Consider the following 15,857-nt stretch of genomic DNA (forward strand, 5'->3'; position numbering starts at 1 on the left):
ATTCTGCTTTTGAATTTCCTTTTGGTTATTTTCCACTTTATTAGCAGTTTCATTCATTGTTTCCATCATTTCTTTCATTATTTTCAACATGTGTATTCTAAATTCCCTTTCTGTCATTCCTAACATTTCTTTATAGGTGAAATCCTCTGCAGTAGCTACCTCATGGTCCCTTGGTGGGGTTGTTCTGGACTGGTTCTTCATGTTGCCTGGAGTTTTCTGCTGATTCTTCCTCATGAGTGATTTTTTTTATCTGTTTCCTTGCCCTAATTTTCCTTTCACTTCCTCTTGCTCTTTAAGTTCTCATGCCTGTGGACTGTGAACTGTTTCGGTTTTCTTGGACTTAGCACTCAGTTGAACTGCCTTGGGGAGAGCTTGAGCAGGAGTGTGGAGAACTTTTGGCATTGTCTGGGGCCCCAGACTGAGCCACTGAGTTGGGCGCAGGAAGCCACTGTTAAAGAACTCAGATTTATGTGTATTTAACAAGCCTTAAGACCCTGGGATAAATCCCACTTGGTCATGGTGTATAATTTTTTTGATGTGTTGTTGGATTCTGTTTGTTAGGATCTTATTGAATATTTTTGCATCAATATTCATTAGTGATATTGGTCTATAATTTTCTTTTCTTGTTGGGTCTTTCCCTGGTTTGGGGATCAAGGTGACATTTGCTTTGTAGAATGTGTTGGGTAATATTCCTTCTTTTTCTATCTTTTGGAAGAGGTTTAGTAATATAGGTACTAGTTCTTCTTTAAAGGTTTGGTAGAATTCTGACGTAAAGCCATCTGGTCCTGGGCTTTTCTTTTTGGGGAGATTTTGTAGAGTTGATGATATTTCAGTTGATATAGGCCTGTTCAACATTCCACTTCCTTCTGGCTAAGTCTTGGTAGGTGGCGTACTTCCAGGTATTGGTCGAATTCTTTCAGATTTTCATATTTCTGAGAGTACAGGTTTTTGTAGTATTTGTTAAGGATTCGTTGAATTTCTGAGGGGTCTGTTGTTATTTCATCATTACCATTTCTGATTGATGAAATTAGAGATTTTAGTCTTTTTTTCTTGGTTAGGTTGGCCAAAGGTTTATCTATGTTATTGTTCTTTTAAAAAAACCAACATTTGGATTTATTGATCTGTTGTATAATTCTTTTGTTTTCAATTTAATTCTGCTCTGATTTTGGTTATTTCTTTTCTTCTGCTGGGTTTGGGGTTGGAGTGTTCTTCCTTCTCAGTTGCTTCAGATGTCCCATTAAGCTATTAACTTCCACTCTTTCCGTTTTCTTGAGGAAGGCTTGCAGTGCTATAAATTTCCCTCTTAGAACTGCCTTTGCAGTATCCCAGAGGTTCTGGCAGTTCGTAAGGTCTTGGTTGTTATTTTGCTCCAAAAATTTGGTGATTTCCTTCATAATCTCGTCTATAACCCATCTATCCTTCAGCATAAGGTTGTTTAGCTTCCATGTTTTTGTATGGGTATGCAAGTTCCTGTTGTTACTGAGTTCAACTTTTATTCCATGATGGTCTGAGAAGATGCAAGGAATAATTTCTACTTTTTTATAATTTTCTGAGGTTAGATTTGTGGCCTGCATCTGGGAATAGGATTGCAATGCCTGCTTTTTTCTGCTTTCCATTTGCCTGGAGTATAGATGACCATCCCTTCACCTTGAGTCTATATTTGTCTTTTAATGTAAGAAGTGATTCTTGTATGTAGCAGTCATCTGGCTTGAGTTTTTGTATCCAGTCCACCAACCTGTGCCTCTTTAGAGGACAATTTAAACCATTCACAATAATTGAGAATATTGATAAGCCTTTTGAGAGTCTGGTGGACATTTTTAATCCTTTTGAGAGTGTGGAAGTTTGAATTTGGTCAAAATTTTCTTGTTGGGTTTACTTTTGTGATGGAGGCTTGTGCTGTTCTTTATGGAGGATAGGTCTGAGAATATCCTGGAGCTGGTTTAGTTATGGCAAATTTCTTCAACATGTGAATGTCATTGAAGTATTTAATTTCTCCATCATAAATAAAACTCAGTTTAGCTGGGTACAAGATCCTGGATTGAAAGTTATTTTGTTTTAGGAGATTAAAAGTCGATGACCATCCTCTTCTAGCTTGAAAGGTTTCAGCAGAGAGATCTGCAGTTATTCTAATATTCTTGCCCTTGTAGGTGATGGTTTTCTTTCGTCTGGCTGCTTTCAGAATTTTCTCCTTCATATTAACTTTAGTGAAATTGATTATGATGTATCTGAGGGATGTCTTATTCGGGTTGAGTCATGCTGAAGTTCTGAAACTGTCTGCTATTTGAATTTCAGGATTTCTTGGCATGTCTGGAAAGTTCTCCTTCATAATCTCCTGGAGAAAAAACTCTGTCCCTTGTGAAGCTACTTCATCGCTTTCGGGGATCCCTATAAGACGAATATTGGTTTTCTTCTAACTATCCCAGAGTTCTCTGAGAGAGTGATCTGTGTTTGCCCTCCATTTCTCTTCCTCTTTGAGTTTGGGAGTGTTCGAAAGCTTTGTCTTCAATGTCAGAAATCCTTTCTTCTGTTTGCTCCATTCTGTTACTGAGGGATTCTACTGTTACTCAGATCTTTGAGGACTGCAACTTCTTGTCTCAATGTGTCAAAATCTTTGGTCGTTTGGTCTTTGAATTCGTTGAATTCTTGAGGTATCTTTTGGGTTACTGCTTGGAATTCTAATTTGATCTTATTTGCTATCCAGATTCTGAATTCGATTTCTGACATCTCAACTATTTGTTTGTGCATGAGATCTTGTGCTGTGTCTGCCCCATTGATCCTTTGGGGAGTTGATCTACTCTGATTATTCATATTGCCAGAGTTTTTCTGTTGATTTCGCCTCATGATTGTTTTTCACTGTTGCCGCTGGCCGTCCTCAGAGTTGGGGAGTTGTCTCTCCAAGATTAGATCCCAGCAGGATCACTCTATTGTTGCTGGATCTTTGCAGGGAGTAACCCTGTGTAGTTCCTCTGGGGCTGCCCCAGCCAGGGAATTCTGGTTGTGGAAGCTGCTCCGCAGTGTGACACACCTGGATCCAGCAACAGGGCAGGAGGTGGTGCACACGGTTCTGGGAATGCCTGGTGCCCAGTGATTGGCACAGAGAGCCCAAGGCTCCAGCGGTCTCTGGCCAAGAGAAGGGGTCTGTGCAGTGGCAGGGAGGGCTCTGAGGGCACGCGGCTACCAGAGGGAGGACACAGTGTTGCACGGCTCCTGCAGTTCCTGGTAAGGGCATGTGAAGGCCCGGCGGGCATGGGTCGCGGGTCGCGGGTCAGGGGTCGGGGGTCATGGTACAGCTCTTATGGAGGTCCGGGCGGTGCCAAGCCCAGGAGTTTGAGATTGCTATGAGCTGTGACGCCACAGCACTCTACCCAGGGCAACAGCCCAGAGCTCCAGTGTGCCAAAACTGGTCTCACTCTGTCCCTGAGGGTTAAGGCTGTAAGGCAGCTCAGTCCCTGCCTTTAGGCTGCTCAGTCACTAGGTTACTAGCTCCCGCCCGATCTTTGCTCTGCGACCCTGAGGGCAGAGCTTGCTGGGGCAGTTCTCTCACAATGGCTCCCTGCCGCCCATAGCCAAACACTATTAGCTCCGTCCGGCTCAGCAGCTCAGTCTGGGGCCCTAGACCAGGCGTCCTCAAACTTTTTAAACAGGGGGCCAATTTGCAGTCCCTCAGATGGCTGGAGGGCCGGACTATAGTTTAAAAAAAAAAAAAAAAACTATGAACAAATTCCTATGCACACTGCACACATCTTATTTTGAAGTAAAAAACAAAACAGGAACAAATACAATTCACACTGCTTCAAGTGGCCTGCAGGCTGCAGTTTGAGGACACCTGCCCTAGACAATGCCCAAAGTTCTCCACACTCCTGCTCAAGCTCTCCCCAAGGCAATTCAACTGAGTGCCAAGTCCAAAAACACCGAAACAGTTCACAGGTGAGGCCTTTCCAGTTTGCAGTCTCCCTGCTGCTTGTACTTACGGCTGCCAGAAAGATTACGTCGATCGAACACACGTAATCACTTGCCAGTTTTCCACTGTTTTTGTCCTCCTCTTAGGGTCCAGAAGTCCCTTGCTGACTCCCTGTATCCTCAAAGGGATGATTATAGGCAGATCCCACCAGCCAAAGATGCCTGGAGTCTTATCTCCCCAGACTCGCCATGCCCTGTTGCAGGGAGGCTGTTACTCAGCCGCCATCTTGGATTGTTCCAAGATGCAAACATTTAAATAGCAATGTCTATATATCAGTTAGCCGAAGTGAATCATTTTATCATAAACAACACTCTACATTGTCATTTCAACAAGTGAGAATCATATTTTTTTTTAATGTGAAAAGGTACTTACTACACAAGCAGTTAGTTGTCTGAAGATATGAATAAATACCAAGTTAACAATGAACTTACCTAAAAAGAGTAATAGATATATTCCACTTTAAAAAACAGAAAGTGATTTATGCTTAAAAACACTATATCTCACACTTTAAGCAAGATAATGACTTTGTTTTTATTTTAATATTCTGATTATTAGAGGTGTATGACTGAGAAAACCCAAAATATATTAATAGATAAAAAGATGTCACAGGACTCAAAAAGAAATTGTCAAGAATATTAGCAACCAAGTGACAAACACTATCATTAACTATATAAACAGCACTCCCAATGATTACAATACACCTTTATCTTTCATCTGTTATGTACTCTATAAGATTTTATTTCATTTCATTTTTTGAGACAGAGTCTCACTTTGTCCCCCTGGGTAGAGTACCGTGGCATCACAGCTCACAACAACCTCAAACTCTTGAACTCAAGTGATTCTCTTGCCTCAGTCTCCTAAGTAGCTGGGACTACAGGTGCCCACCATAAAGCCCGGCTATTTTTAGAGATGGAGTCTCGCTCTTGCTCAGGCCCATCTCAAACCCATGAGCTCAGGCAATCTAGCACCTAGGTCTCCCAGAGGTCTAGGATTACAGGCGTGAGCCCAGGTTTCTATACGATTTCAGAAATCAACTTTTCTTGATGGATATCTCCCATTTTTGAAAGAAGAAAAGAAAAAAGAACACACATTTCTTTACTCAAGTGTCACCCCTTTAGAAAGACCTGTCCTACCATCCTATCCACAATGGTAGCCCCAACTGGTGTCACCTTTCAACTTTCCACTCGCCCTTATTACACACTAATCTCATGCTCACCCACAGCTTTTTATGCAAATGCTGTGATTCTTTGCCTAAGACCTTTGACAAGACCAAGGGCTGTGCTCATTTCAGCAAAGGGGGCAGGCAGGAAATACAAAAGACAGATCACAGTTAGTGGATAAATTGTCCTTCTAAGGGACAATTCTGACCCATGTTCTACCCTGTCACCCAGAGGTCCCCAGTGGGTTGGTACATAAATAACAGCTTCTGTGAAAACACACCATTTACTGGCTTCCTGCACTTCTTCACCTCACTGTCCTACTCCCCTACCAGTATTACCTGGGATCATTTCTCTAATAAATCACTTGTAGTCAATTGTTGTCATGGGATATGCCTCATAGGGAACCCGAGTTAAGATACTACCCATGCCCACTTCCTAGCACAGTGCCCAGCATACAGTAGGTGCTCAACAAATATTTGCTGGATGATTGATTTAGCAGTTATAGTTGACCTTCACTGTGGTGATGCCGCTGATCAGGAAGCATGTTGCTGTACAGAGAAATGCTCAGCCCTTGTTTCCAACTAGAACACAGATCCTGAGAGGGGCCTGGGATCTGCATAGTCTCCTTTTGGTCAATGGTGCTTGATTACAAGAGCCATTCTTCTGCTGGCAGTTCAGAGTGGGTCTTCCATTTAGAAATACACAATTTCATTAAAGCCAACGGGCAGAGATGCTACAAGTCTCAAACTCTAAACTGTAGCATTTAAAGAACTATCATGAGAATGGCATTAAAAATTGCTCCTAACTACCCTCTGGACGCACAATCTTTGCACCTCTGTGGCTTCCTCTAGATACTCTGAAGTCAAGAACTGGGGCCAGCTCTCAGGACCCAGGCCAGCTATACAATTTTCAGGGCCCAATGCTAAAAGAAAACTTGGAGCCCCTTGTTAATAAGAATTTCAAGACGATGACAGCAGCTCAATAAACCAAACACTGGGTTGTTCTGAGTCCATGACCCTATGTAACCGCACAGGCTACACAGCAGTGAAACTGGCCCTGTCAAGAACTCATCAAGGATAAACTGCCAAAAACCTCCTAAGATACCTCTCTTGGCTTTGCTTATTCTCAGAGAAAAGAGAAATAGCAGTGTTGTCTTTTATTTTAGGTTAAGATATCACAGAACTATGCAGCTCGTGACAGCACAGAGGCCTGCAGGCAGCTCTTCAGAGCAGTTCCGCTCACATTGCCTTCAGAATTCCCAAGTCTCCGCAGAGTTAATCATGGCACACAGCTCCCGCTGCCTGCTAAACAGACGGTACACTCTGCTAAGAACTCATGGTTGCAAGTACCTTGTTGAGTCCCACTGTTTAAACACACAATTATGTAACTGAAAGAGACAGAGGACCTGCTTTCAGATAATGCAAAAGGTCTCAGGATCTATTTCAAGAAAATCCATTCAGGTTAATCACTCTGTGGTCTGGTGGTGGCACAGCTAAGAAGTTAGAAGAGTTTGGCAGAAAAGTGAAAAGAGGAACAAAATATCCTGCTAGGGTCATGCTTAAGCTCCAAGAATATACATATTTGAGGAAACACAGATCAAAGTGACCACAGTGGACCTGTAGAAATACTTGCAAGATGGGGAAATGGTTTGGAACCACCTCTACCTGTGAGAGGCTTAATATTTTGGGCACGAAGTGGTGGTGGTGGGGGGTTCTCAGAGAAGCAATTTGTGTATTGTAGGTCCCTCAGAGAGGGACCCAGTATGTGTTTCCAAACAAAACTGACCATTGATTTGCCAAGCAGCTGGCAAAGCTAAATATCAGGGGGACAGACTTTGAGAAATAACAACTTGAGCTCACTTGAAATGCAGGTAACCACAAATCCTATTTACTGATTGTCTTATTCTGTTCATATTGCTATAGCAAAATACCACAGACTGGGAAATTTATAAAGAATAGAAATTGCAACAAGAGAGGTAGCTCACACCTGTAATCCTACATTCCAGGAGGCTGAGGTGGAAAGATTATTTGAGACCAGGAGTTGGAGACCAACATGAGTAAGAGGGAGACCCCATCTCTGTAAAAAATGGAAAAATTAGCCAGGAATGGTGGTGTATACCTATAGTCCCAGTTACTTAGGAGGCTGAGGCAGGAGGATAGTTTAAGCTCAGGAATTTCAGGTTGCAGTGAACTATGATGACACCACTGCCCACCGCATTTTACCCAGAGCGAGAGTGAGACCCTGTCCAAAGAAAGAAAGAAAAGACAGAAAGAGAAGGAAGGAAGACAGAAAGGGAAGGAAGGAAAGGAAGGAAGGAAGGGAAGGAGAGAGAGAGAGAAAGAAAGTAACAGAAATGTATTTCTTATAGTTGTGGAGGCTAGGGAGTCTAAGACGAAGACACTAGCAGATTCGGTATCTGGCGAGGGCCCAGTCTCTGCTTCCAAGATGGTACCTTCAACACTGTGTCATCACATGATAAAAGGGCAAAAGAGGACCCACTTGGCTCCTTCCAGCCCTTGTATTAGGTCACTAATAGCCTCCTACATGCCCTATCTCTTAATATCACCCCATTGGGGTTTACATCTCAACTTATGAAATCTGGAGAACACATACATTCAAATCATAGCACTAACATTCTAGGTAATTTGTTCTCCTACTATATACTCTGTATATAGTAAGTTTATGTTTATATTCAATCCCACTACAAAATACAAGCGAAATAACTGTCTCTGTTTGAAATGCTAGTATTTAGCACAATTATATTTCTTTTTTTTTATTTATTAATATTTTATTTTATTTTTTTTGGCATTCTCCAAATTTAAACCTTTTTAATTTTAATTCTTTTTTTATTGTTAAATCATAGCTGTGTACATTAGTGCAATCGCCTGTACCCATTCTAAGATGCACCATAGATGTGGCCTCACCCATTACCCTCCCTCCACCAAAACCTCCCCCCTCCCTTCCCCTTCCTTGGCCCTTGCCCCATATTCTTGTGCTGTAGTTGGGTTATAGTCTTCATGTGAAAGCTATAATTTAGCTTCATAGTAGGGCTGAGTACATTGGATACTTTTTCTTCCATTCCTGAGATACTTTGCTAAGAAGAATATGTTCCAGCTCCATCCATGTAAACATGAAAGAGGTAAAGTCTCCATCTTTCTTGAAGGCTGCATAGTGTTCCATGGTATACATGGTACCACAATTTGCTAGTCCATTCGTGGGTCGATGGGCACTTGGGCTTCTTTCATGACTTAGCAATTATGAATTGGGCTGCAATAAACATTCTGGTACAGATGTCTTTGTTATATTGTGACTTTTGGTCTTCTGGGTATAAACCTAGTAAAGGAATTATAGGATCGAATGGCAGGTCTATTTTTAGGTCTCTAAGTATTCTCCAAACATCCTTCCAGAAGGAACGTATTAGTGGGCATTCCCACCAGCAGTGTAGAAGTGCGCCCTTTCCTCCACATCCACGCCAACATTTCTGGTTTTGGGATTTTGTTATGTGGGCTACTCTTACTGGGGTTAGGTGATATCTCAGAGTAGTTTTGATTTGCATTTCTCTGATGATTAAGGATGATGAGCTTTTTTTCATGTGTTTGTAGATCTTGCGTGGGTCTTCTTTAGAGAAGTTTCTCTTCAAGTCCCTTGCCCACCCTGAGATGAGGTCAGGTGTTCTTTTCTTGTTAATATGTTTGAGTTCTCTGTGGATTCTGGTTATTAGACCTTTATCGGAGGTATAACCTGCAAATATTTTCTCCCATGCTGAGGGCTATCTGCTTGCTTTACTCACTATGTTCTTGGCTGTGCAGAAGCTTTTTAGTTTGATCAGGGCCCAGTAGTGTATTTTTGATACCGCTTCAATTACCTGGGGAGTCCTCCTCATAAAATAATCACCCAGGCCGATTCCTTCAAGAGTTTTCCCTGCACTTTCTTCAAGTATTTTTATAGTTTCATGTCTTAAGTTTAAATCTTTTATCCAGTGAGAGTCTATCTTAGTTAATGGTGAAAGGTGTGGGTCCAGTTTCAATCTTCTACAGGTTGCCAGCCAGTTTACCCAGCACCATTTGTTAAATAGGGAATCTTTTCCCCCACTGAATGTTTTTAATTGGCTTGTCAAAGATCAAATAATGGTAAGTAGCTGGATCCATCTCTTGTTTCTCTATTCTGTTCCAGACATCTACTTCTCTGCTTTTGTGCCAGTACCATGCTGTTTTGATCACTATGGATTTATAGTACAATCTCAGGTCTGGTAGTGTGATTCCTCCTGCTTTGTTTTTATTGCTAAGTAATGTTTTGGCTATTCGAGGATTTTTCTGATTCCATATAAAATGAAGTATTATTTTTTCAAGATCTTTAAAGTATGACAATGGAGCTTTAATAGGAATTGCATTAAAATTATATATTACTTTGGGCAGTATGGACATTTTAACAATGTTGATTCTTCCCAGCCATGAGCATGGTATGTTTTTCCATCTGTTAACATCTTCAGCTATTTCTTTTCTTAGAGTTTCATAGTTCTCTTTGTAGAGATCTTTCACGTCCTTTGTTAGGTATACTCCCAAATATTTCACCTTCTTTGGCACTACTGTGAAAGGAACAGAGTCCTTGACTGTTTGTTTGGCTTGGTTATTGTTGGTATATATAAAGGCTACAGATTTATTGGTGTTGATTTTGTAGCCTGAGACATTGCTGTATTCCTTGATGTCTTCTAAAAGTTTTGTAGTAGAATCCCTAGTGTTTTCCAGGTATACGATCATATCATCTGCGAAGAGTGAAAGTTTGATCTCTTCTGACCCTATGTGGATACCCTTGATCGCCTTTTCTTCCCTAATTGCAATGGCTAAAACTTCCATTACAATGTTAAAGAGCAATGGAGACAATAGGCAACCTTGCCTGGTTCCTGATCTAAGTGGAAATGATTTCAATTTAACTCCATTCAATACGATATTGGCTGTGGGTTTGCTGTAGATGGCCTCTATTAGTTTAAGAAATGTCCCTTCTATACCAATTTTCTTAAGTATTCTGATCATGAAGGGATGCTGGATATTATCAAAAGCTTTTTCTGCACCAATTGAAAGAATCATATGGTCTTTATTTTTAAGTTTGTTTATGTGTTGAATTACATTTATAGATTTACATATATTGAACCAGCCTTGAGACCCTGGGGTAAATCCAACTTGGTCATGGTGTATAATTTTTTTGATGTGCTGTTGGATTCTGTTTGTTAAGATCTTATTGAGCATTTTAGCATCTATATTCATTAGTGATATTGGTCTATAATTTTCTTTTCTTGTTGGGTCTTTCCCTGGTTTGGGGATCAAGGAGACGTTTGCTTTGTAGAATGTGCTGGGTAATATTCCTTCTTTTTCTATATTTTGGAAGAGGTTTAGTAGTATAGGTACTAGTTCTTCTGTAAATGTTTGGTAGAATTCTGACATAAAGCCATCTGATCCTGGGCTTTTCTTTTTAGGAAGATTTTGTATAGTTGATGATATTTCAGAACTTGATATAGGCCTGTTCAACGTTTCCACATCCTTCTGGCTAAGTCCTGGTAGGTGGCGTGCTTCCAGGTATTGGTCGATTTCTTTCAGATTTTCATATTTGTGAGAGTAGAGTTTCTTGTAGTATTCGTTAAGGATATTTTGAATTTCTGAGGGGTCTGTTGTTATTTCATCATTACCATTTCTGATTGATGAAATTAGAGATTTTACTCTTTTTTTCCTGGTTAGGTTCACCAAAGGTTTATCTATTTCATTGATATTTTCAAAAAACCAGCTTTTGGATTTATTGATGTGTTGTGTAGTTCTTTTGTTTTCAATTTCATTTAATTCTGCTCTGATTTTGGTTATTTCTTTTCTTCTGCTGCATTTGGGGTTGAAGTATTCTTCTTTCTCCAGTTGCTTGAGATGTTCCATTAAGTTACTGACTTCCTCTCTTTCCGTTTTCTTGAGGAAGGCTTGCAGTGCTATAAATTTTCCTCTTAGGACTGCCTTTGCAGTATCCCAGAGGTTCTGGTAATTCGTGTCTTGATTGTTGTTTTGTTCCAAAAATTTGGTGATTTCCTTCTTAATCTCATCTATAACACATGTATCCTTCAGCATAAGGTTATTTAGCTTCCATGTTTTTGTATGGGTATGCAGGTTCCTGTTGTTATTGAGTTCAACTTTTATTCCATGATGGTCTGAGAAGATGCAAGGAATAATTTCTGTTTTTTTAAATTGGCTGAGGTTAGATTTGTGACCTAGGATGTGGTCAATTTTGAAGTATGTTCCGTGGGCTGATGAGAAGAATGTGTATTCAGTTTGGGGGGGATGAAATGTTCTGTAGATGTCTGTTAAGTCCAGATGCTGAATGGTTGAGTTTAAATCTAAAATTTCTTTGTTTAGCTTCTTTTTGGAGGATCTATCCAGGACTGCTAAAGGGGTGTTAAAATCTACAACCACTGTGGAAGTGGAGGAATTTGAGCTGCTCATATCTGTTAGAGTTTCTCTTATAAATTGAGGTGCGTTGCAGTTGGGTGCATAAATATTAATAATTGAGATCTCATCATATTGAGTATTACCTTTAACAAATATGAAGTGTCCATCCTCATCCTTAATTATTTTGGTTGGTTTAAAGCCTATTGCGTCTGCGAACAGGATTGCAACGCCTGCTTTTTTCTGCTTTCCATTTGCCTGGAATATAGATGACCATCCCTTCACCTTGAGTCTATATCTGTCTTTTAATGTAAGATGCGATTCTTGGATGCAGCAGATATCTGGCTTGAGTTTTTGTATCCAGTCCGCCAACCTATGCCTCTTTAGAGGACAATTTAAATTATTTACATTAATTGAGAGTATTGATAAGCCTTTCGAGAGACCGGTGGACATTTTTAATCCTTTTGCGACTGTGGAAGTTGGAATTTGATCAAAATTTTTTGGGGTGGGTTTACTTTTGTGGTGGAGAATTATGCTGGTCTTTATGGAGGATAGGTCTAAGAATGTCTTGGAGAGCTGGTTTAGTTGTGGCAAATTTCTTCAACATGTGAATGTTATTGAAGTATTTAATTTCTCTGTCATAAATGAAGCTCAGTTTAGCTGGGTACAGGATCTTGGGTTGAAAGTTATTTTGTTTTAGGAGATTAAAAGTCGATGACCATCCTCTTCTAGCTTGAAAGGTTTCAGCAGAGAGATCTGCAGTTATTCTGATATTCTTCCCCTTGTAGGTAATGGTTTTCTTTTGTCTGAAAGCTGACTGAAGGGAGACTGAAGGGAGAAAACAGAGAAAGCTCAAAGTTCTCAATTCCATGCTATTCAAATCAAACTCTTTGTGTCCATCAGAAACCTGGCTCTTGCCTTAATCCTTCTTGACCAGTTCGTATCCTGTAGATATTTTTCTACTCCTCTTTTTAATCCATTATCTAGTCTGCCAGTGAATCCTGATGGTTCATCATTCAAACTATCTAAAATCTGATCACTCATCACAACCCTCATCTGCCTGGGGCCAACCCTAGTCTGCTTCTAGTCACCTCCCTTCCCACCTGGACTTTTTGCTAATTTTCTTCCCTGCTTCCCCCTCTTCAATTTATTCTCAACCCAGCAGCACAGGACTCTTGTTCAAATGAAAGAGCCACTTCAAGCAAAAAAGTTCTTATTTTGATGTAAAGAAGTGGTTCTAACTGATTTTGCAATTCAGAGGACTTCTAGCAATGTCTGGACACAAGGTTTGTTGTCACAACTCTGAGGAGAGAGGAGGTGTGTGCTATGGTGTGAATGTTTGTGTTCAAACTCCTGCTGAAACTTAATACCCCAATGCCAAAGTACTAAGAGATATGGCCTTTAAGAGGTGGCTGGGCCATGGTGGCTTTCATAAATGAAATTACTGTCTTATGAATGGGCTACAGGTAACTAGCTAGGCCCTTTTGCCCTTTCATCCTATTTGCTCTTCCACATCCCACCACGTGAGGATGTAGCAACATCATTGGAGCAGAGAGCCTTCAGGAGACAGAGTCTGCTGGCACCTGGATCATGGACTTCCCAGCCTTCAGAACTATGAGAAATACATTTCTGTTGCTCATAAATTCCCTAGTCTATAGTACTTCGTTATAGCAGCACAATGGATCGGGACAGTATGCTACTGGCATCTATCAGGTGGAGTCCCGGGACGCTGCTGCTAACCTTCCCACTATGCACAGGGACAGCTCCCCACATGCACAGTTATCCAGCCCAAAATGTCAACGTGCTGAGAAGAAACTAAAGTGGTCTGCATCTCCTCACCTGTCTGAATAATTCCAACCTCATCTGACTTGCACAACGGTGTCCCTACTGTTCCTTACACAACAAAAGTGACTCCCACAAGGGTCATTATTCCCCTCCGCCTTAATGTTCTTCCAGTATATTTCCATAGATCTCATTAATTCACCACCTGCAGGCCTCCACCAATAACCTTTTTTTTTTAACTGCAATTCCCCTTTCTCCTGCCCCCACATGTCCCATCTTTCTTTTGCTTAATTTTTCTGCAATACTGCACCACACGCATCACCATCTGCCACACCTGTCATTTTATTTGTGATTCACCTGCCTCCACCCCCTGGGATGTAAGCTCCATGAAGGGGGGACTTGTGTCTGATTACTTAGTATTTTTATATACCTGGCACAGGTCAGGCACTCCATAAATATTTGCCAAAACAAAAAAGAAATGTATGACTATTGTCTTCTAGATGTTCCTGAAGTATGGCTGGAAGGAGGTTTCTAGTTTCAGCAAGAGACTCCTCACCAGAGCCATATTCGTAACCTGTTTTATATCAAGACAGAGAGCGCTGTTAAGAACAATTCCTAAATGGACTCCAAAAGCTATCATGAAAAACTCGGGAGGGTAGTCACAGAGAACCTGGACCACCCAGTCTTGAAACTTCTCTCAATCACATTGACTCCTGTGAAGGGTTAAACTATGAGATGACGTTTACTTATGGTCACTACCATTTTCTAAGCTAAAATTCAGTGTGTGTTGTTTGGAAAAATGCAAATATTATTTTTCAGAAGATAAAGGGATAGAACATTTTAAAAATCAGGACAGTTGTAGAAACTCCCTGCTATACAACTGTTTCATTTCCACCAGCCCTCCAGCAGTAAAGGTTCATGGTCCTGTGAAATGTTGACCCTGTACATACAGCAAAGTTTCACACATGGGGGTTACACGTAAACAATAAGAGTTGCACTCCTTGCCCTGAGAGGGTTTATAGTCTGGCGTGGAAGTTAAGATAGCTGGGTTTGAGCCAAAGCAAAGCACGTGAAAACAGAAGGCAGATGGATGACTTTCAGGGTCAGAGGAGGAATGCAGTATTTGCAGGGATCTGGGGAGAGGGGCAGAAGGAAGTCACCCTGGTATTTCTTGAAGAGAGAACATGGCACGGGGTACAGGACATGGCTGTCAGTTTCAGAAGTGACAAGTAGGGAAGAGGCAGGAAGCAAGTAAAAGGGTCACAGTGGCCAGAACACAGAGGTCTGAGTGCCTGAGGCACTGGCTCAGGGTTTATTTGAAAAGACAGGCAGAGGCAGAAACACAAAGCTTGGAGGTGGCAGTCATGGTTTTATTTCTCTGGGTTTTCCTGTACCTTCCCAGGAGAGGGCTGGGCTACAAGGAAAAGAAGTGATTTGGGTAAGTGAGGCTGGGAAGAGAAGCATAGGATGACCACGTTGTTCTAACCAGACACACAAGGAACCTGCCCAGAGAGGCGAGAGAACAGGTGTGCAAGGGGACAGGAGGGGTGGTCCTGCCACCCGTCGCCAGGTGAACCACCCGAGCCATCCGTCCCACACCCAAAAGGCACAAAAATGGTCAGACGGGAAGGCCAGAGAAGTGAATTCACTGGATGCCGTGACCTCAGGGACTATTCAAGCTACTTCATAAAATTACAATGCCTCAATGTTTTTACTGGGTTTATCAGCTGGTTTCAGAGAAGTGGAATCAAAAGTACACAATTATTTTTCCACACATGGGAAAGTGGCCCTTTCCTGGAAAAAAAAAAAAAAATGTCTCACCCCAATTAAAAAGCTCTAAAAATCATGTGGAAGTTTCTGGAATGAGTTGGCAGAGGCTAATCTATCATTAACAGAACATAACAATCAGAATGAGTTTTGACAAACACGATTTTTTTTTTAACTTTCTTTTGACTCTTATCTCATGGGTGGATATGTAAAACATGAAGTCAGAAACAAATATAAGAAGAAATTGCTTTAATATTTGTTAAATCTGATTTTTAAAAGCAGGCATCTGTGGTCAAGGGACAATAAAGGTTCCATCCATCACCGTGGCATGAGCATTCTTTTGTCTAACAAATCATTACTGAGCCTCCCCTCCCCAGCCCAGGCATCAATTTCCTAGGTACCTGGGCAAACCATCACCATCACCATCACCACACAGGGCTTATGTTCTAGAGAGGGAGGAGAGAGATTAAATACTCAACAAAACATATGATTAAATTATATCATAAGTTGAAAATGAGAGGTCTTATGGGGAAAAATAGAAAACTAGTTATGGGTTAATAGAAAGGCCAGGTTAATTAAGCAGAGACTTAAAAAGAGGAGGGAATTAGCTGTGTGGATAACTTGGGGATAGAAACGCACTATGGGGAGAGGGAAAAACTGTCAAAGACCCAGAGATGAGAGTAGGGAGCCAGGAAGTCCGACTGAGCACGAAGAGGCAGAGTCAAGGGCACACAGGTAACAAGGTGTTGAATCACCTTGCCCTTGGTGGGC

The 15,857-nt window shown here is 41.2% G+C and overlaps 1 protein-coding gene across 4 annotated transcripts in view; it reads right to left on the bottom strand.

The window, feature by feature from the left end:
- The window catches only part of PLCB4 (phospholipase C beta 4), a 454,629-nt gene that overhangs the window by 295,836 nt on the left and 142,936 nt on the right, over nucleotides 1–15,857 (bottom strand). The window lies entirely within an intron of this gene.

The sequence above is a fragment of the Nycticebus coucang genome, chromosome 21 (assembly GCF_027406575.1).
Source record: "Nycticebus coucang isolate mNycCou1 chromosome 21, mNycCou1.pri, whole genome shotgun sequence".
NCBI lineage: Eukaryota > Metazoa > Chordata > Mammalia > Primates > Lorisidae > Nycticebus > Nycticebus coucang.